The sequence below is a fragment of the Cupressus sempervirens genome, chromosome 3, assembly GCF_028749045.1.
Source record: "Cupressus sempervirens isolate cs-2001-9-10 chromosome 3, ASM2874904v1, whole genome shotgun sequence".
Taxonomy (NCBI): Eukaryota; Viridiplantae; Streptophyta; class Pinopsida; order Cupressales; family Cupressaceae; genus Cupressus; species Cupressus sempervirens.
The window spans coordinates 416,764,724-416,787,305 of NC_143120.1; the positions used below are offsets into that span (position 1 = coordinate 416,764,724).

The following is a 22,582-nucleotide window of genomic DNA, read 5'->3' on the forward strand; positions in this document are numbered from 1 at the left end:
GGATGCTCACCTGCAGTCCCATCAAAATTCAGTTCATAGTATCCATCCATGGGAGAGCACCAGTAATCTTTCCTGAGAGCATACCATTTCTTTCCATTAATTATTAGGCTTGGATATTTTCCACCTACCCCTCGAACAGGTGAACCTTGAAGGAACTGTAAACCTTGTTAGGGATATATAATGCTTTGAATGTCAAGCTGCTTCATTCAAACTGTATCTAATTCATGCTAGGATTGTTGCATGTGAATATGTGCAAAGGGAGAATATCTGGACGAGCTGAATTTTAGAATTGGCAGATACTGTATCTTTGTGAGAGGGAGATTTAATCCTCAACTCTTCCTTGTAATTGGTTGAAAGAAACATCAATCATTTTGTAGCATTTATTGAATAAACGTTTAGTTCCTTTGTCATATCTTCTTTTTACCATTGGCAAATTTGATCTTGGTCACTTTAATAATTTACCTGTGAGTCTACTAGGTTTTCATTTCCAATCTTGTGTGGGCTGGGCTAAAATGTTTGAATTCTGATACAGATATGGACATTAACATACGTTATCTTTCCCTTTTTCATAATCTGGACATTAACTTTATTGCTATGACGGATCATGGAGTGTGATCTAAAACAGTATGCAAAAAGCTAAGTCACAATCCAAAGCATTCTTAATCAACTATTATGGACCGTGGAAATACAATGTCTCTTATCTGTCAAATTGTGAGCCTTGTTATTTTTGAAGTATTCATGTTAATGAAGATGGTTGTAGAATTCTCTTTCAAGAGAATTCCTAAAAGAACTTGCAATTAAATGTGGATAGTTTATGGCATGGCTTTTGTGGTCACTTTAATTTGGAAACTCTTTGTCCCAATCAACAGTTGACGATCAGGTATCACCAGAAATTTACACAAAAGCGTTGAGTCTTGTAGGTGGTTATAAATCATCTCTCTTATTGTTTGGAAAGGGAGATGTAAACTTTTAGGGAGAGATCTTCCGACCTTAACTAGGATAGCAAAATTCTATGAAGATAGTAATTGTTGAATATTCCATGTTTAGAATAGATAATTTTAGAAAAGATATAAACATTTAATAGGCATGTACAAGACAAGACAAGACAAGACAAGATAATAATATTAATGTTTAACAAAAAACCACAAAGGTTTATGGGACTGAGCATACAAATAGAAGAGCCGGCAACAGCAGGATCACTAAACAGTGACAGAAAAGAAACAAAACAAGATCTGCTATGTTTCCTTGTGTTTTCTGGGAGAGAACTGCTAAAAGAATTATATTATCATGCAATTTTTAAATATGAAATGATGTAAGTTACATGTTTACAAATCTACATTTAAATAATGAAACAAGCCAGTCCTTTCAGTCTTCTTGTTTTGGGGCTATGCTGTGAGTTTTATGTTGCACGAGATTGATTATGACCAATAGCTTTATTATCATTTCTGAGTATTCTGAATGAAAACATTTGGCAGGTTGTTATTTTGCTGCTAACTGAAATTACCCCAAAGAGCTTAGCTGTACATAATGCAACAGAAGTGGCACGCTTTGTGGTAAGACTGGGCTCTTTGTAAAATTATATACGCTATAGTATAAAAACAGGGACTATTTGCAGTAAACATGTTACCTTATTTGTGTTCCTAGTACCTGCAGCTACTTATGAATAGAGTAGAACTCTCTGCTAATAATTGCACAGATTTGGAAAGGACTGATTCTATGATAGCTCTCATAAGACATTATTGAAAATTTGTTGTAGGTGAGGCCAGTGGCTTGGATATCCTTAGTGCTATATCCAGTAGGTAGGGTTTTCACAGCATTGTCTATGGGCATGCTAAAAATCTTGGGGCTCAAAAGCAGAAGGTACTAAGTCTTGATTACCATGGGTAAAGGTCTTCTATAATAGTTCATATTTACTTCCTTCAAATTTCTCTATTTTTCAGATTACTTATTACTTTGATATTGATATACAAATGCTAAGGTACAACTGAAATGATTCTATTTAAAATGATTTTCTTGAAGCACTGGGAATTTTTCTATGTTACCACAAAACTGGTAGAATGAATTAATATTTCTTTTTCTTCTTGTAAATTGGCAAAATGTTCTCGATGTAATATCATATTTCTTGAATTTTGCACTTCCTATTTGGGAATTCTATCCATATTGATTTGTTTTAGTTAGATTTATGGGTTTGATGCTCCACAGATATTACACTCGCCTTATACTAAGAAAATAATCTATTTAGCACATATCCTGGATTTATCCCATTCAGAAACCCTTTCATAGCTATCTCCATGTTTCTTAGCTATTTGCCTATACTAGAAGGCATGAAATCCATAATTTCTCCAAAAGCTTCTCAATTATTCATGTTTTAGTTACCTATTCTGCTATTGACGATTGGCATTGCTTTCCATACAAGGATATGGGATTAAGAAGAAATGCATAATGTTGCAATATTGATAAGTTTTAAAACATTTGTGCTTGATATTTTTGATTGCTTATGATTGGCTGTACTGATATATTCTTCACAGTGAACCTCTTGTCACTGAAGAAGAGCTCAAGCTAATGTTGAGAGGTGCAGAACTAAGTGGGGCAATAGAAGAAGAAGAACAAGTGTGTGCTTTTTCCTAATTTCTTTTACTTTTTATAATTAGGGGAAAAGTGCTTCCAAAATAAAAATAGTAATATTATGTGTTGTCTGCTTTATGTTCACTTTAGGTCAATGTAAAGCCATCTGCTTGATCTTCATTTTAGGGCCTAGGCAGATATATATTTTCAAATTATTTTTCCGGAGATTGATTTCTTTTCATGTTCTTATTTCATATAATTGGCTGAATATTTCTATGCTATTTATCATTAGTTTGCACGGAAGAGGTTTGTTACTATAATTTCTTATTTAAAATTTTGGTCTTTTTATCATGCCTTATATTTGCAGGGATGGAATCTTGAGATTGTAGAAGGGAAATTCGCAAAGAATATTGCTCATATAATTTTACAGAACTAAAGAAAGAGAGAAAGCAAATATGTTAATACTCGCAAATGGCCAAGAATAGGTCATCAATGGGAGTGGAACACACAACTCTTACAACAATGAAGTTCTTGGGCAAAAATGGACTTAGACCAAAAGCAAACTAATTACAAGAAAAGAAAAACAAGAAAACAGTGAAATAAAGCATTGGAGATGAAACTAATTGTGATGAAGGGCTATGCTGCTTCAATTTTGCTAGAGAACTTGCAAGATAGCAAGTTAGACTTACTGTTTCAAGTGTGAACTCATCATTCCTCATGGAAAGGCTGAGGAACCAATCATATTATAAATTTTATTGGAGGAGAATTAATACTCCCTACAAAGTAAACAGTGTGAAGTAGTAATTTTCCATGCCTGCAAAGGAGCTCTCTTCACTGGGCTTGCCTTTTGCATGCTTTTGGCATCAAAGAGAAATAATAAGGCTTATGCGACTCCAGATTTTATTGCAGAACTTTTGAGATAGCAAGTTAAGGTTTCCTATTGTAGATGTGAATTCTCAGTCCCCATGTAGTGGCAGGAGAAAAGGAAGACCTGATCCTCATCTTTTTAAAATGGTATTGCAGCCAAATTGAGGTATGAGATATGCCATGAATTGATTAGATTTGTTTGTCTTGTAGTTTGCACGAGATCCTTTGCCTGCTAAACGAAATAGTGGTTATGATAAGAAATATTGAACTGTTGCTGAGACTACTCTCACTGCTGAAGCTTTATAAAATTATATATGATCGTGATTATGAAGGGGTGCACTTCAATTGGGCTACTACTAGAGCCACTGAAATTAAGTTTTGAGGCATGTGGGCTTTACAGGGTTTGAATTGGCTCTAAATATGAGTGACAATGAGATATACTTTCTTAACTAAATCCTGTTTTCATACAAAGCCAGTTTGTTGCTGGATATTGGACTATGCATTTTGACATGACCAAAGAATCACACTTGGTTGTCTCCATGGTAACATTTAAATCCCTTTTACAGGAAACCTCTCTCATGAATATTCTCATGTAACACAAGTGAAAGGCTCTGGAGTGGCCATGCCAAGGCTCAGATGTTGTTAACAGTTAGATGAATCCCACACTTATTTCTCAGTTTGAGGAAGAAACCTTTGGTAGAGAAGATTCCACTTTGTATTCCTTCTGTAGTTGTTATTGTCGCACATATTCCCATCTAGCTTACCTTTAGGCTGGAGCATTGAAACTTATTTGTTTGGCAGGTTCTGGAGACAATATGGCTATGGTATTGCCAGACCTACCTGCTCAACAGAATGTATTTAAGACAAAGTCAAAAATATTGTTTCTGTTATTTTTCTTACTCTTCTTGGCTCTAGACGACAATTGATACTTTGAACATTGATGTCTACAATTATTTTGATTTTCTTTGTTAGGAGAGTGAAATGGAACCATTCAACTATAATTTGTCAACTCAGGATCGGTGTTCCCTGTTGCGATTCTTCGTATCCATTTTCATAGCCTGCAGTATCTTTTTCATGTTAATATAGGAAACACCTAGAATTCCAGGTAATTCATGACGTTTGTGTGCTTATAAGTTATGCTCCACAGAGTTTCCAAGATGGGGACATTTTAGGGGTCGGGGATGTGTTTCCGGTACGGGGACAGGTCAAAGCCAGAATTTAGGGGACGGGACCTTAGGGGATGGCGATGAAAAACATTGGAGATTTTTTGATATAGAGAGACAGAATTCAAGTATGCATATCATAACATTGATAAACCATTCACCATAGACATTTTAGAAGATCAATACATGGAAAATTATTAAATGACAAATACTAAGTACTTCCATTATAACAATATCACATATATATATATATATAGCAAAAATCAAAATGCCTAAAGGCTTCAAGTGTTATGCATGAAATTAGAATGGAATAAAGAGAAGTCCAACTAAAATAGTAAGTAGTAAATACTAAAACCACTTGGATTTGGGTCTGGTTAGAGTTGATTCAAATTAAAACTATGAATATATGTTCTTAGAATACCTCTTGGCAAAAAATCTCTTTATGTTCTATACAATTTAGGAGCAACTAATCAAGTCAATGGTCACTCTTTCTCAGAACACCTTGAAATTTCTCTAAACAGTTTCCAAATTCAAAAGAAAAGAAAAATAGATGTATTGACCTAGTCTTTGAAGGAAACAATGAATTCATATTAATGTATACAAATGACCAAACCCAGGTAAGATTTTATAGAAATTTAGAATAGAAAATTCTAGAAAAGGAAACCTTGGAGCTTAAAAAATAGAACAAAATAAAACTAAAGCATGTAAGACAAAATAAACCTTCGTGCTACTGAAAAATAGTAATGAAGAGCTAATAAGAGCCCTGAAAACATGTGCTAGTGAAGACTAAAAATGAAATCTTATCAAATATCTTTGTTTGCATTTGAAATGCAGGAGTCATATAAGCCATCATTGTAACTAGAGAGATTTAATAATGTTCAATGAGAAATAACCAAGGTTGAAAAGGGTTCTAGGATATCTTAGAAGGAATCAAAGCACTTTGTTTAGAGACTTTTGTAACATCCAAGATTGTTATAGCTCCCATAGTAGAAAAAAAACTTCTAATGGAATTTGCTTCTATGTTTTTGGGGTGGCTGGTAAATAGTAGGTACATGTTGCTGGAATGGGGATGAGGCATGCCAATAGGAATGAGCCATGTCATGATGTTGAGTGAGTTTACTTTAGGGAATTTGAGTAGTGATGACATGTCAAGAACTTGTGAGTATAGTTCAAACTATCGTTATCGGAAACTTATCACCAAGGGCAAAAACAATATTGGGAAAATATTAGAGATAAATCAACAACTTATTGAGAAAATATTGGGAACTTAAAAGATTGCTTAAAGATAATTTAGAAATTCATTATTTTTGCAAAACTCAATGAGGAGATGCATCTAATGAGTTAGTAAATGAGTAAAACAAACAAACAAGATGAGTCTATATATATATATATATGCAAATAGGGTACAAAATCACATCCTCATATTGAATGCTAATGGCTGGTCGCCATTGTCTAATAGTTTGACTTTGAAGGAAACTTAAAATAGAAAATTGTCTTTGTAAAATTATAAGCAAATACAAGCGCAATATTAAAATAGTCTACATCTTCCTAATCCCCTTCCTAGTAGCTCTAGTAAAAACTACTCTGGTGGTAGGGGGTCTAGTCCTAGAAGTCCGCTATGGTTGTACCTCCTCCCATTGCACAACTAGTTGTGTCTTGACCTCCATCCTAGATGTAGATGGTGTTGATACTGGTAATGACTCATCAACTAAATCCTCCTCATTATCCTCATCCTCTTGAATGTCATCCAATCCCATTGTGAATCAACCCCCTCCATAGCTTACCTCTCCAAATTGTAGATGTCATCCTCTAGGAACAGTGGAGGTTGCTCCTGTGATTTCCAATCACAACAAAGATCTATCTCATCCAAATCAAGTGGACTAGCTGATGTTCCCTCCGCCTTTCTTACGCACAATCAAAGGTTATATTGCATAAGGACAAGGTTATTGAGGCGCTTGTGTGTTAACTTTTTCCACTTCTTTGCATGAGTGGCCTCAAACAAGCTCCAATTGCACTCACAACTGGATGAACTACAAGGCTGAAATAAGATTAAGAGGGAAAGTCTTTGCAGATTTGCGACATTTCCACCCCAATTTCGCCACCAAGCATTTGTAAAATAAAATATTAAAGAGTTATAAAGTAAGGGGAAAACATATTTAATTTAGTTTTTCTCTACTTATCATGCATGTGGAAGACTCAAAAAATACAAATATTGTAGCTAGGGTTTGAGTGGTTCTTCCTCTCTTTGCCAAGTTAGAAGTGAATAGCTTGCCCATTGCATTCTAGTACACTTCCATCTCGGCCACAATGAAGTTTTTCATCTCAACCTTAGGTACCATCCTCTGCATGCATTCAACGAGGCCCTCCACGATCTCCCCATTGGAATCCGAGTAGGATGCAAAGAAGCAAAAGGAAAGGTTAAGGAAGTACCCTGCCACATGAATGGGTTGGGGGAGCGGATTTTACACATCCTATCAATAATTTCCCATATGGGGTCAAATTTAAGGTTGCTCCCTATTGGTTCCCAAAACTGCAGATTGGAAATCCAACCAAGAGCTTGCCACTTCTTCGATAGGATCTCTACACTTCAGGCTCCGCTACACCTAGGCGGGTAGACCTTCTCCTCGAACTTGATCACTTGGTTGAGAGCTTTTCTAAAGTGAATTTAAGCTTTGGAGTTCTTTGACTGGCAAGGTCCTTGAACTCGATTAAAATGAAACTGGATGTTGAGTGTTTGAATTGTATGAATTGTAAAATATTTGTAAATAATGGATTTGATGCTTGTAGGAAGGAAGTTATAGATTTTCTGACTCAATAATAAAAGGACCAGTGCCTCTGCTCATCCGGGCAATAGAGTTAACTTCAATGAATTATCACGTACAACTTTATAAAGTTCTTATACACTTGAACTCTCAACAATTTAATAATCAAGATGCAACAGACCAAATATTATGCAATCTTAAATTAGTCTGGACTGAATTTTAACTCCTCTGGTAGGGAGACAAACTAGACACAAGTACAAAAACAATTTGTTATTTCACAATATTTGTGATGATTGAATTTAAAATGCTAAATGACCATGTCACTTATCCGACATTTAAATTGTATACAAAATTCCAAAAAATAATTGCAAAGGACGATTCATTTGCAGTTTAAATCTCCATTCCATTTAAAAATAAACAAAAGACATTATTTTATTATAAAAATAAAAGAATTGAATTTATATAACAAAGTCATATTATAGTCCTTATATAACAAAGGACGATTCATTTGCAGTTTAAATCTCCATTCCATTTAAAAATAAACAAAAGACATTATTTTATTATAAAAATAAAAGAATTGAATTTATATAACAAAGTCATATTATAGTCCTTATTCCTTCATACAAGTAGATATAAAATACTCCTCCTTGAGAACATGTTATTCGAATATCGAATATGTCTTATCTCATATTCTACAACTCCTATATATATCTTTTAAGTTTGAAATTGTGACTTCAAAATGAAAAGCCATGTTGCTTTTCTTTTAATTAATCACATTCCTCTATTGTTATTTTTATTTTACTTGATTATTATCTGGGATAGTAAATTAAAACATTTTCCCCTTGAAGCGGACCTTTTGCAAGAATATTATATCGCTAAAATGTGGGCACATTGTATTTCCAAATGATATGAATGTTGAAGAGAAAGGTTTCCAGAATTGCACAGATGTATGTATTTTCTTGTCAAAGATTGCCTGGAAATGACATCACCTCACATCCATCACCAGTATCATCTTCTTAACCAACAGAAGTCGTGTATAGAATATGGAAACATAGCATGCCTGTATTCCTTTTTACTACACGCAGGCACAGGAATTCCTTTTATTTTTAATAAGGCTCCGGAACTCATTTTCGCACATAATTGTTTGTGTGGACCTGATTCTCCGTTGTCATTCATACTCTAGCACTGTCCTTTTCTTTGACGTCAGAAGTTTTGTCTTCATGTTCACTGAGTTGTGCGTCTTAGGTAGATTGCTTGTCTTCAAAACCAATACCATCCTTACATGCTCCTGTCAAGCCCTCAATATGTGGTATTCACTATTGTTATTACTTCCTTTGTGGCCTTTGAACATTTGCGAGTCTGTTTGCTGCAAGACCATGGTTCTTGAAAGAGCCTATTCTTGATGTTTGGGAACATGTCTAGGGCTGGCACAATAGATTAGCATGATATCATGGAGATTCGTGACACCATATTCAATATTGGATTCAACTTATCTAACTTTGACTTCCCCTTTTACTTTCCACTATGCTTGTGCTTTTTATAGCTTCCATATAGATCAATTCCTATTACTATATTGAAGATTGGATGACTGGCAACAAACAAGTAATGTTCTTGAGAATTGGCTTGTTAGTTAGGTGCTGTAGGTTCTCATATCCTCTACTATTTAGTGTATTGCATTATAGGTGGAATATGAAAGATGAATGAGAGGCACAATCTCTAGTTCATGTCGAAAAGACTCTTCTGATCACTTCTTTCAATCAGACTGATTCTCTATCAACCTTCATCTCTATTACAGTGCACTCACATGTTGAGGTAAGTCATTTGAGCCACACCATACCCAATGAATCTAAGAGAGTAGGGACATAATTTTTAGTGTGATATGTCTCTAGAATAGGAATCATAGAAGGAGCTTTACCAAGTGAACTTCTAGCTGCATTCAGGTTAGAAAATTGAAGCTAATGCAATAGTAAAACATCTATCCCTGCTATCCATGGTTTGTTCATGATATCCTGGTTGCCATCATACCCACTGCTCACATATGAAGCAATTTCTTTATTGCTAGTTCTGTGATACTTCTGCTACCATTATAGTCTAACTTCTTGTTGACTTTCTTTGTATTGATGTTCTATTCTTGTCTTCCATCAGAATAAATCTACACATTAGACCATTATACTTATCACTCTTCTTATTCATGTGTATGCTTCCAGAAATACACCACTTCTAATGCCAAAATATTGGTTTAAGCCTTTGATTCCAACATTATTTCTCAAATGGAGAATCTAATCCTTTGCAAAATTAGAGCACCATCACTCCCGCTGTAATTTTTGATAGCCTTTTTGGCCCTATCCATGACCTCATAAAGATACCCAATTAGGGTTTGTTCCCCATCTACCAAGCAGGGACTCCTGAATACAACAAAATTAAATATTTAACTTTTGAAGTTTCCAAGTTACTCTTACAATTTTTGTAAAACTTAGTGTCAATTGGTTGTGGCGTACAATGTATATGACACTTTCTCCATCAAGTTTCTTTAAATAGCTTGAATCTAGCTATGCTTGACTCACAAACATTTGCTTCAAAGTAGTCAAAGAAGTAATAATACTTTGCAATGTTAAGAAAATTGTAGCAAACCTTGTGAGTCCCGCTCTAACAAACTCCTTCCCTTGGGTGTGTTCTCTCATCAAGCAGAGAACCCATGCGTGGCTGTAGATGTATTTTGTTATCTTTCTTGCATCCCTTATAACTGGTCTCACCCAGTCCAATTTTTCTTTGTCCTCCAAAAGAAGGTGAATGTAATGTCCTGCCCGAAGATCCTTGGAACAAGGATGAAATACAAGCCGAGATCAGTTTTTTACAAGTATGAGTGCACATGACAACATCATACACGGATCACAAAGATCGCAACAGAAGTCTTAACCACCATCCCGACAACCAATGAATCTCCAAATGCCACTACCTGAACTGACACACGCAACTGAAAATGGAAACCCAAAATGAAAACTCAAAGAATCTAAGATCTGTCAAGGCATGGAAAATTAAGTAAACCCAAAGGGTACTAGAATCACCAAAAATCAGTCCCTGAAAACCAGCGGAGATGCCCCTTGTTTTTCATGCGAGGACAACAGATTGACAAATTTTTGCACGAGGATGTGTAGCATGCCATGCGAGGAAGTACCTTCCACGCGAGGATGTGCACCAAACGACATGAGAAAGTGCTTGGCCAAATAGCCAGGACACCCAAAACTGGTGTTGGGTTTTGCGCGATAAAGTGCCAAAGGCCATGCGAGGAAACCCAACACACCATGCGAGATCTTGCATTCTCGTGCGAGGAAGTGCAATTTTGCGCGAGAATCCAAGACAACAAACCAGAAAACAAGAAGGTAAAAAGCTAAGGAATAAAGTTCCTCCACACCAGGGAGTACTGGATCCACAGTTCGAGGCGTAAACACTCGAACACAACACCAAAGGATGGAAACTGCATTTAACCATCTAACAATTAGTGAAGGGAAAGTACAGAAGGAAACATCGCAGTGTACTAAAACATCATCGCAATAAATTGAAGTAACATCACAATTAACAGAAACAACATCGCAATGTACAGAACAACCAAATTAAGTACGCGGTTCCTCCCAACCATAATAGCATCATAAGACCATCTGTAGGCCCTAGCCATCCCCTGCGCGTAACATCCCAAACTACCAACTAGATTGTCGGTGCTGTCAAATGAAGACGTCACTATAAAACGTGTTACAATATAAGCATAAGGAAGTCTAACATGCTAAAAGTAAAGCATAAGATAATCCTAAAAAACCAGATAACATCATCTATCATATGCTAATTATCATAATAAGGAAATGTGTCAATAACTAACATCATCTAAACATGATCTACAAGCATTCCAATGAAAGCGTAAGTCACAAGAAAGCATACTCTGGAACCCGAAGTACCAAGTGAAAACTTCCAGCCATGGTCGCACTAAGACAAAATACCGTCTTTGTACATCAGTCCCCAACAGTGGTATAGGTAGCTACACCTCCCAACCACGTAGAACTCGTAGGCCCACTCCTGTCGTGCTGATGGAGATAATGAACCAACCACAAACACACATAAAGCACAACGTCCATGGCTAACACTCACGCTAGATAGTATGATGACTGCACCAAGAACATAGACAATGCATAAACTATAGGTCCTGATCAGACATTCAATGGGTTACTAAGTAGGGGCTGACATCATGGAGAGTCACTTGGCATTGACAAGCCCAAGCTAGTATTGGCGGCTTTCCACTTCCAAATGGAAGGTGCACATCCTGAATCCTTTTTTGTTATTATCTTCAAGTTTTATTACCACCCAATGTTTTATTTAGTTATCACTTGTTTACAAAGCTTCTGCACGCCAACGCTCAGGAAATAGACATCGGGTTGTGGAGATAGAAGCCCCCTCCATATGCTACCCTACCCTACCCATGCTCATCCAACGATGAGTGCCCATAGGCATGCAAATTCCCAACCCAACCCCAATGATCATAACTTCCGAAAGTACCATAGAAGATCGGGCATCACAAGTTACCCAACAAATGTACGCCCATGTATTCGTGTGTGGTGCACCACCATCACGAAGGTCATAACACAAGGATTGGATGAGGACACAATGCAAAAAATCACTCAACCGAAAACAAACTCGGGAGGACAGATGCGACACACATCCCAATGCAACATGAAAGTGCAATAAAGGTTTGACTAACATCCGATGGATAATCCAAGTTCACAACCAAACTCATGCCAAGAAAACCCTAGAAAATAGGGCGGCATGCAAAATGAGGTAAAAACCCCCAAAATTGGAAAACTTCAAAATTAAAACCCATTTGGCCTTTGGCTACAAAAACTCCGAAAATCCAATAATATTTGGGTTCGGACATCGTATGCAAAAACGGACAGTATAACGGTGTGAACCCCAATCGCCCATCCCAAAAACAGGGAAAAAGTTCATACCCAACCAATCGGGCAGAACCAACAAATAGAAACGGAGGGGAACACTACTTTTCAACCTCCTAACAAACTGCTACCCGAATCTGAAGCTGAAACGAAGCAGAAACAAGAAAATTGGAAAGCCCTACCTGACAGCAAAAGGGGTAGAAACCGAAATCAGCTCAATAAAATAAATCACCCGTTGAATCTGTTGAAAATCATGGCAAAGCAAGGTCTATTCGAGCCGGATCCAATGAGATTGATCTCACGAAAATCCCATGTTCACAGCTCTCAGAACGAGCAGGAAACCAATCCTTCAGGAAGAGGATTTCATAAAAGCTCTCCAATTTTTGAATTGTAAAATTGAAAAGTGAGAAAACAAATCCCTTTTTCAATACTTATTCACTTTTTGAGTGAATAGTCGATTAGGGAAAATAGCTAGTTAGACTAGCTAGACTCCGAATCGACCCAAACGAAAATAGGTTATTCCTCGCAACGGGAATTCACCTAAGGCAAAGCTGCCAAAAATTAAATTGAATAAGATTTAAAGCCCAAAAACCCAAAATCACAGAAAAACCCTTAACACTTTTGCAACAATGCAAACCTATAAATGCACAAACACACTCACTGGTCTAATCTCATAATGCAGATGAGTTCGGATTTAATAATCGCTGAAAGTTTTAATTTAAACAATTAAATAAGGATACGTCGACTATGTGGGGACGACATTGGTAAAATATGAATAGCTGAATCACTAACTCCATGTGGTACTGCTAGGGATGTACTTCCTGCACATTAAAACACACGATCAAGTGCAATTGCATATAATAACATAGCGAAAGCAATAAATGCATTAAATAACTAATTTAACCATTTAATCAATTATACCTAAATAATCCATTTACATCACTCACGTTCGCATAAAGCATAAAGAGACAAGAATGAAGTAAATAACCATCATAAAATCCATCACATGATAGAATCGGAGATATGTTCAAACACCAAATAATCAGATATCATCATAGATCTACTGTCATTTCAAAATGGCATCAACATGCAATATGATAAACTGAACAGCATAGCAGTGTAGCATCTATGATACTAAATCAAAGTATAACATTCGATCCTTAGGTCATCTCAAAGTACATGTAATAAGAGTATCAAGTATCTCTCGAAACAAAATGAATAAGGTACAGACTGCAAATACGAGAGGCACTACAACGAAGGACATATGCCACATAAGGAGACCAAAAACGTGTACTATATTTCTCTTGGAGGGTCCTACACATTGACACATTTGCCGCTGCATTGTGTTGTGATTTACACCATATTATCAATCCCCACATCCATCACAACTTGCTCTAATATTAGAACCAAAGTTTCAGCTATCTTTACCTTGTTAGAGGCATCCAAGAATTTTAAAAAGGCCGCTTGATCCTTGCAAGAAACAAAAATATGGATAATGGTACAGTTTTTTCCATCCACCTATTTATCTGAAAGAGTGTTGCCAAATTGTTGCCATTGTAATTTTTGCTCTTCTACCACATTTTGGGCCCTAGAAATTGCATCTTTGAGCAACCTTCAAGCTTAAAGTAAAATTAATGCCAAGTACATAATTTTGATTAAAAAAATAACTAACCTACCACTCAAGTTTGTAGGAGAATGTGCCTTGTAGCCCTTTCTCGCCACAACAATTTAGTCACAAATTTCAACCAATAGGGACTTGCTGCAAAATTGAAGGGAATGTTGTTGAAATTCAAGAAATTGACACATTGAATGTCAACTTGCCAATGCACATCACTGTTCCACCCAATACCCTCCAGTGATGGTTGTGTTCCAAGTGAGTTTTTGTGCACAAAAAAATTATCTATATATAGATTGTGGTGGTTCACATGTTGCAGTAGGAGCAGTGGCCGAGGGGTTAATGGATTTGCAGACACATGGGCCACGAAGATAGCCCACTATGCCCTCAAGTGCTTCTTCTTCTTCAAGGTTGATTGGGATACTTGGTCACAACCACATTATTTCATTATGGTAATTGTTTTAGAGAAGTCCAAACCAATAATGGTGATGAGAAAATAATAAATGATTCTTAAAAAGGAGACAGTGGGATACCTTGGGATTCTGAAATGCTTTCCTTCTTGGCTAAGTTTGCCCTTTCCTTTTGCATTTTTTTCTCTTCTTGGGCAGAAAGCAAGGCATTCATCTTTCTTTTTATTTCTTCCGTGGTGTTGTCACAAAGTCTCGTATCATGCTTTGTATTTCAAATGAGATATGCCTCCACTATTTATTTTTTCACATTTTAATTTCCAAGCTTGTCTTAAAAATGCACAAACTTTACTTTGGTAGAAGGCTTGAAAATAAACATCAGTTGTCAATTCTTCAGTTGTAATGTACTCTAAATGAATATTATTCCATGTATCCATCTACAACTTAGGCATTCACAAGGCCTTTCAACCTACACACATGGAACTTCATCTCATGAATCATAGTCCTCTTGATTGCTACATTTTCTTGATCACTAGAAACATCATCTCGACGTCTAGTCCCTCTGAATCAACATGACCAAGAGCCTCACAAATCAATTGAAACATATCCTCTATCTGCTCCCTCTGTCACCGGAAGCATACCCTGATTCCGTAGTAACATGAGTGAATGTAGTAAACTGTGGATTTATCCTCAGGCTTGCCAACACAAGACATTCAAGATAATGTGGTTCCCTTCTGATGCTTTAAGTACATGCTTCAACCTCCTAACCTCTTCGTCCAAGGTTTCTTCTAATGAAATGCCAGGTTCCCTCATATTATAGAAGGACACAAATAATCTCAGATGCTGTCACCTGCACAAATGCCTCAGCAGCATTTCTAATGCATCTTCCTGCTAGATCATCCTTATGGACCAAGAAAAGAATACGACAAATAGCCTCTTATAGTACAAATAGGACTATCAATAATAGATTGAGTGCAACAAGAAAATAAAAAATAGTTCTCAAAAGACAATGAAAATACTTATCTAATTATTCAGGAGCAAATGTTCAACAACATCCTACTTCCTGATGCAGGCTGCTCCAATAAGGGTCCTTGGGTTCCTTCTCATGGCAACTTGAGATCAATCTGCAAACCTTCCAAACCTTTTCATTTTATGACTCTATGATTTGTTGTTTCCACGTAAATTGTAATCTTTATCAATCAAACATATCTTCTAATGCATTATTCCACATTACACTTTATCATGGAAGGTCACTGTTCTTTTCTTGATTGCAGTTTTTTAAAAATATGTGCAACTTTGCACGAGACTAACATCCTTTTATAGAAGAAGCTTTGTTTAGTCAAGGTCACATTCTCCAAACCTTTGATGCATATTATTGCTAAGTCTACAAGTGGATACTTCTACATAAGTAGCTTCTTTAGTTCCCGCTTGTAAGAAATTGGTTTTGCATTGACTGTAAATTGACATCCCTTTTCTTATTGTTCATTGTTAAGACCCTCTGACAACCGCTATAATCTGAACAATCATTTCCCCTGACCAGCACATCACACATATAGAATTTGTGTACTTGTCACCTCAACTCTGAGTAGTCCTTTTCATAACAGAGCTCCTTTTCAATGTGATTTCCAAAGCAGTTATAATGATTTTATTTGCCTACTACAAAAATGGCTTAGAAGCAATCTGACAAGTGCAGTGGTGACTTGGAGTTTTCGATTTTAGATCCACACAGTTTCAAGAGCAAACAAATCATTCAGATTTGATCACCATTGGAACATATCCTCAGACAACACCAAATAAGGGAATTTGACCCACCATACAGTCTGATACACATCCATTTATCTTGATCACATAGTGGAAATACCATATTCTATTCAACAATCATACCAAAATTGTTAATTCCGTAACTTTCAATCATGCTGATCTGATAACAGATTGTTCTGATCTGATCTTGCAAATATATATTGATCTGAAGTCATTATCTTATCCTCTTAAGGATATCGGCGCCTATCTTGGAGTACTAGTTTAGGTCTAACTAATCACCTTTGTTAGTTTAGGACTAAACATATTAGTGCATGGAAAGTTGCCGACTTTAAGGGATGAGTCAAAGTAGACTTTGGAAGGGACATGTCCTTTGTAAGGACATGCCCCTTGATCTCTATATTTAATAAGGGTATGATTGAAGTTTAAGGACACACAAGAAACAATAAGTCTGCTCCTTAATCAATACTGCCCTAAGACGACTTGCAGAAGTGAAAAACATTTTCAGAATTATATTTCTCATTTCATTCAAGACTGAACATTGAAGATTATCTACAACAAGCATAAAGAAGGTATAAACTAAGTTTGATTCATATCAGAATTTTGCAGAAACTTTACATGGTATCAGAGCTCTACTAGTCGAACCTAGGCTTTGCAGAAATTAAATAGTCAAACTTGATATATATCTAGCATTGTTCTCCTATCTTCAATGACATACACAAGTAGACCCAATGACAGGTTTGATGGTAAAGAACACTTTGATGCTTGGAAATTCAGAATCATGATGATTCTTGAAGAAAATGATGTAAAACAATTTGTTGATTCAGCATCTAGACAACTTATTGTTGAACCTCATAAAACTATTTGGAGTAAAAGAAATAGGAAAGCCATTCAGATCATATTAGATGGAGTGAAAAATGATATAGTACCCATGCTAACAAAACATCAAACAACATTTGATATGATGAATGCATTACTAAATGCATATGAGATCAACAATGCAACTAGAGTTCTCGCACTAAAAAGGCAACTAAATCACATACAAATAAAGAAGGGAGAATCGATGAATTCTTACTTCCTAAGGGTTGCTAGCCTAAGAGATGAACTTGCAAGTATACGAACCATCATTAATGACACGGAACTAACACTGATGGCTATAGATAGATTACCAGATTCATGGGAAACATTCGCTAAAGGAGTAAGTGCCAGAGATAATCTTCTTGACTTTAATAGACTTATGGGAGATTGTGTTCAGGAAGAATCCAAAAAACTTAAGAAAAGAGGAAAATTGAAAACGAAAGATGAAGAACTTCATGTTCTTATACACATTCCTATAAAGGCAAGAAGAAGCACTTCGAGAAGAAAATGGGTAATCAAAAGAATGACAAACCTAAGAAAGATCTATCCAAGAGAAACTGCTTCAAATTGCAAAAAGTTTGGACATTACAGATTTGATTGCCTTGAGAATTCTAAATAGCAAGTGAATAGTACAAACATTACTAGGGAAGAAGATAACTATGATCCTGAGAATCGTGTATTGTATTCGGCACTATCAAATGAAGTCTCAAGTAAAGCATGGGTGATTGATAGTGGATCATCTTGACATATTACAAGATACAAATAAGCACTAGACTCCATACCACAAAAGATTAATGGCGAAGTCACCATCGAATTGGAAATTGCACTTTGAAACTAAAGTCGGGTAGTTCTCTTCTTCTCAAAGGAGTACTCTATGTACCAGGAATAAAAAGGACTCTAATCTTGGTCACAACACTTGAAGATGATGGACAAAATGTTGCATTCATGGACGGTAAAGTCATAACTTGGGCTAAGAACTCCTCTTTTAAGAAAGCAAAATTGATTGGTCAAAGAAAAGGGTATTTGTATGAATTAAATTCAGAACTTGGTCGACCTATTCAAGCCTTAATTCATGAAGCTGCTGATATAAACGAAATATGGCACAAAAGGTTAGGACATCTAAATTTCAAAACCTTATCGACTATGGAGAAGATGGTTACTAGTTTACCTAAACCAAATAAAGATCACTCAAGCATATGCAAAGGATGCGCTCTGGTTAAGAACACCAAAAGTCCATTTCATGATAGCACTAGAAAAACGAACAATGTTTTGGAATTAATCCACTCAAATTTATGTGGACCCATGTTTGTTCCTTCTCTTGGAGGATTCTGGTACTATATACTTTTTACAGATTACTTCTCTAGGAAAACTTGGATTTACTTCTTAAAATGCAAAGAATCAGAAGAAATTTTGAAGAGATTTAAAGAATTTAAAACTTTAATTGAAAACTTATCAGGACATAAAATTAAAACTCTTACGACTCATAATGCAGGGGAATACACCTCAGATTTCTTTAAAAGGTTTTGTAAAGAAAATGGAATTAAGAGGGAGCATACTGTTCCTTATAACTCGCAACAAAACGGGGTAGCAAAAAGGAAGAATAGAACAATTATAGAAGCTGCAAGAGCTATGATATTTGATCAAAATCTACAATATTATCTTTGGGAAGAAGCCTCTTGTATTGATGTCTATATTCAAAACAGAAGTCCTCACTCCTACCTTAGAGATAAAACTCCTGAAGAAGTCTTTACTAAGGTTAAACCCAATATAAGTCATCTTAGGATTTTTAGGTGCCCAGTATATATACATGTTCCAAAGGAAAAGAGAACTAAGTTAGGAACCTCTGAGAGGAAAGGTATTTTTGTAGGGTATAGTGAAACATCTAAAGCATATAGGATTTTCATACCTGGTTAGAAAAATATTGAATTTAGTAAGGATGTAATTTTTGAAGAAGATTTACCATTCAAAAGAGCCCTAAGTTTTGAAGAACCCTCTCGATTACCTAGTTCTGAAAGGAATACTGAATCTGAGTCTCAAAGGGAGAACATTGAAGAAATTGAAGATGAAATTCAAAATCTTAATATTGAAGAAACTCAAAATTCTAAGAAAAGACCACTTTGGGCCATTTAGACAGTAGAGGAAGCCCAATATTTGACTACACCATCCAGAACAATCAGAGAAAACAAAAGACCCAAAAGATTTTCTAGTTATACAACAAACATAAATGATTTGTCTAAATTAGAACCAACCGATGTTTCAGATGCTATTAAACACATAGCTTGGAAGGGTGTTATGACGAAAGAATACCAATCCATTATGAAGAATGATGCTTGGGAAGTTGTTCTGAAGGAAAATATGTTCTCTTCCAAGTGGATATTTAAAATAAAGCATGCTGCTAACGGTAGCATTGAAAAATATAAAGTTAGATTTGTAGCCAGGGGATTCTCTTAGAAAGAAGGGATTGATTATGAAGAAATCCAAAAGAGGTATATTTGGAGCAACTTGATGGATTTGAAACACATGAACCTAAAGTTTTTGTTTGCAGGCTCAAGAAAGCTCTTTATAGGCTTCAACAGGCTCCAAGGGCTTGGTATGAAAGAATTGATAAGTATCTCGCCGGCTTAGGATTCTCCAAAAATGAAGCTGATCGAAATCTATATTATAAAAGGGATAAAGAAGTTATGGTAATTTTGATAGTGTATGTTGATGATTTACTAATAATAGGCGATGATCATCTCATAGATCAATGCAAGAAAGATCTAATTAGAGAATTTGAGATGAAATATTTGGGATTCCTTCATTACTTCCTAGGACGAGAAGTACGGCAGAATTTTGACAGCATTATATTTAATCAAGGGAATTATACATTAGATACCTTGAAGAGATTTGGAATGTGGAATTGCAAGTTTATGTCTTCTCCAATGGAGACTAATCTACATAAACTTAATGAAGCAGTAGCATAATCACCTTCCACAGATTCTATTCTCTACAGACAGATGATTGGGTCCTTTATGTACTTGGTAAATATAAGACCTGAAATTTGCTATGCTGTTAATGCCTTAAGTCATTTTATGTGTGAACCAAAGGAGATTCACCTAGTTGCAGTCAAACACATTATGAGATATTTACAAGGCACACTAAACCTTGGGCTCAAATATGAGAAAGTTTGTTTGGATTTACATGGATTCACAAACTCATATTGGGGTGGAAGTGTTAAGGATAGAAAAAGTACTTCAGGATGTTGTTTCAGTTTACGATCAGTAATGATATCTTGGATATGCAAAAAATAGTCTTTAGTAGCACAAAGATCTACAGAAGCTGAATATATTGCAGCAACGATGGTCTCTCGGGAAGCAGTTTGGCATAGAAAGTTACTTGTGGGATTATTTGGTCAAGCTATGAATTCTACAATTATTCATTCTGATAATCAGAGTTCCATCGAGCTTTTGGTGAATCCAGTTTTCCATGACAGGTCCAAGCATATTGAAATTCCTTACCATTATGTAAGAGATATGATAGACAGGAATACTGTAAAATTAGAATACATTTGCACTGCAGATCAGACAACAAATATTCTCACCAAACCTTTCTCTCGAGTGAAGATAAATCACTTCAGGAAAAGACTTGGTATGGTTGAATTGTAATTCATTTGTATTCTTTAAATTATTAATAAAATAATTTTATTGTCAGGCTATTGACTATTATGGGCTCCACCATTTGTATTCATTATTTTAGAGGTGACGATCTCTGAGATAATGAACACTTGTATGAACGACATTATGAGAGATGACTATCTCTTAGATAATGTGCTAAATAGTAGAGGTCTATTGTAAGATCTAGATGAGTTCAAGATCACATTGTGATGTAGACATTGCTATGTCTATGAGTCACAATTTGGATAAAGGAAGAATTTTATTATTCTCCGGAGTTTATCCTGCGTTCTGGTAGATCTTAACTCAAGATCATGTTGTGATATAGGAAGAACAATACCTATGAGTCACAACTTGGATAAATGAAGAATTTAATTATCCTCCAGATTTATCCTGTAAATTGTATTCTTTGCAATACTGTTATCACTAGTATTAGTGATATCTCATATCACAGGTTCAGTAATATGACATTGTATCATGTGTTCAATGATACCTCATGCTAAGAAGATTCAGATAGATATAGAGTATCAATCCTTGCTTGTTCATCTTCATTGATGTTGCTAGATATGATATCTCTCAGTAGGATTATCAAGTTAAGAGTAAGTGTTAATTTCGTAACTTTCAATCATGCTGATTTAATAACAGATCATTCTGATCTGAAGTCATTGTCTTATCCTCTTAAGGATATCGACACCTATCTTGGAGTACTAGTTTAGGTCTAACTAATCAACTTTGTTAGTTTAGGACTAAACTTATTAGTGCATGGAAAGTCACCGACTTTAAGGGATGAGTCAAAGTAGACTTTGGAAGGGACATGTCCTTTGTAAGGACATGCCCCTTGATATCTATATTTAATAAGGGTATGGTTGAAGTTTAAGGACACACAAGAAACAATAAGTCTACTCTTTAATCAATACTGCCCTAAGACGACTTGCAGAAGTGAAAAACATTTTCAGAATTATATCTTTCATTTCATTCAAGACTGAACATTGAAGATTATCTACAACAAGCATAAAGAAGGTATAAACTAAGTTTGATTCATATCAGAATTTTGCAGAAACTTAAAAAAAATATTGTCCAAAAGGTGAATCAATAATCAAGAAATGCTAGTGAATGAAAAAATATTGGCTGCAGAGGAATGTAATTTGCTAATGATGTTGTAGATATGACTATACCACCACACCACTATGTATAATCAGAAAAATACAAGGCCACAACAAAAAAATATGACCATTGATACAATGATATCCAATACTCGTAAGTGGAATCACTATGACATTTGAAACAAACTTCTGTTGGTGATCAAAGATGTCTTCATCATTCTTGCTGCTACAAGTTAGGGACTAAGAATTTTTGCAGGTGCAAAGAAGAGTAGTGGTGAGATCACATTTTGTAGATAGGACCTCATTGGTTGTGGGCATGGAGGTGGGGCCAACATGATAAAAAAAAGTGCAGATGCTGGGAAGCTGCTCACAGATATACATTAGTGAATAACCCAAACATTCCTCTCCTTGATCATTACCAGTGAATAGAAAGAGTAGAATCAGCCACGTAGCTTCTCACATTCAACCTCCCTTCACACACACAGTCAAGGGCTTGTGTGACTACATGTTCACTTATATCAAATTGTGGAAGTACTTGATGATGGGCCTTTGTATTTGCCTTTGATCATGCTGGCAGATTATGTTGGTATTTAATATTTTACAGATCTCATTTTTTATTCTAAAAAAACATTGGTTCACTTTCTATTGCCAACGATCCTTATAATGGACATATCGTTTCATTCATTTTGCCTCTATGTTGTTCTTTCACTCATGCCTCCTCACGATTAATGGCATCGCACATTATGAAGTTGTTTCTATCCTGACATCGCTTTTGATTTAGATTCATCTTCTCTGCTAGTAAAATCACCATCATCATACTCCATGGAAAGATTCTTTCCTCGATTCAAAGCTAAAAAAGCCTCTTCGACTCCCATAATTGTTGTCCCTTGTAAAGTGAGA

At 35.8% G+C, this 22,582-nt stretch overlaps 1 pseudogene across 1 annotated transcript in view; it reads left to right on the plus strand.

The window, feature by feature from the left end:
- Positions 1-22,582, plus strand: part of LOC149566791 (DUF21 domain-containing protein At1g55930, chloroplastic-like) — a 209,986-nt pseudogene that overhangs the window by 85,585 nt on the left and 101,819 nt on the right. Inside the window, exons 4-6 of the transcript XR_016362297.1 lie at positions 1,476-1,553; positions 1,757-1,860; positions 2,529-2,610. The product of XR_016362297.1 is annotated as a DUF21 domain-containing protein At1g55930, chloroplastic-like (transcript). The remainder of the gene's footprint in view (positions 1-1,475; positions 1,554-1,756; positions 1,861-2,528; positions 2,611-22,582) is intronic.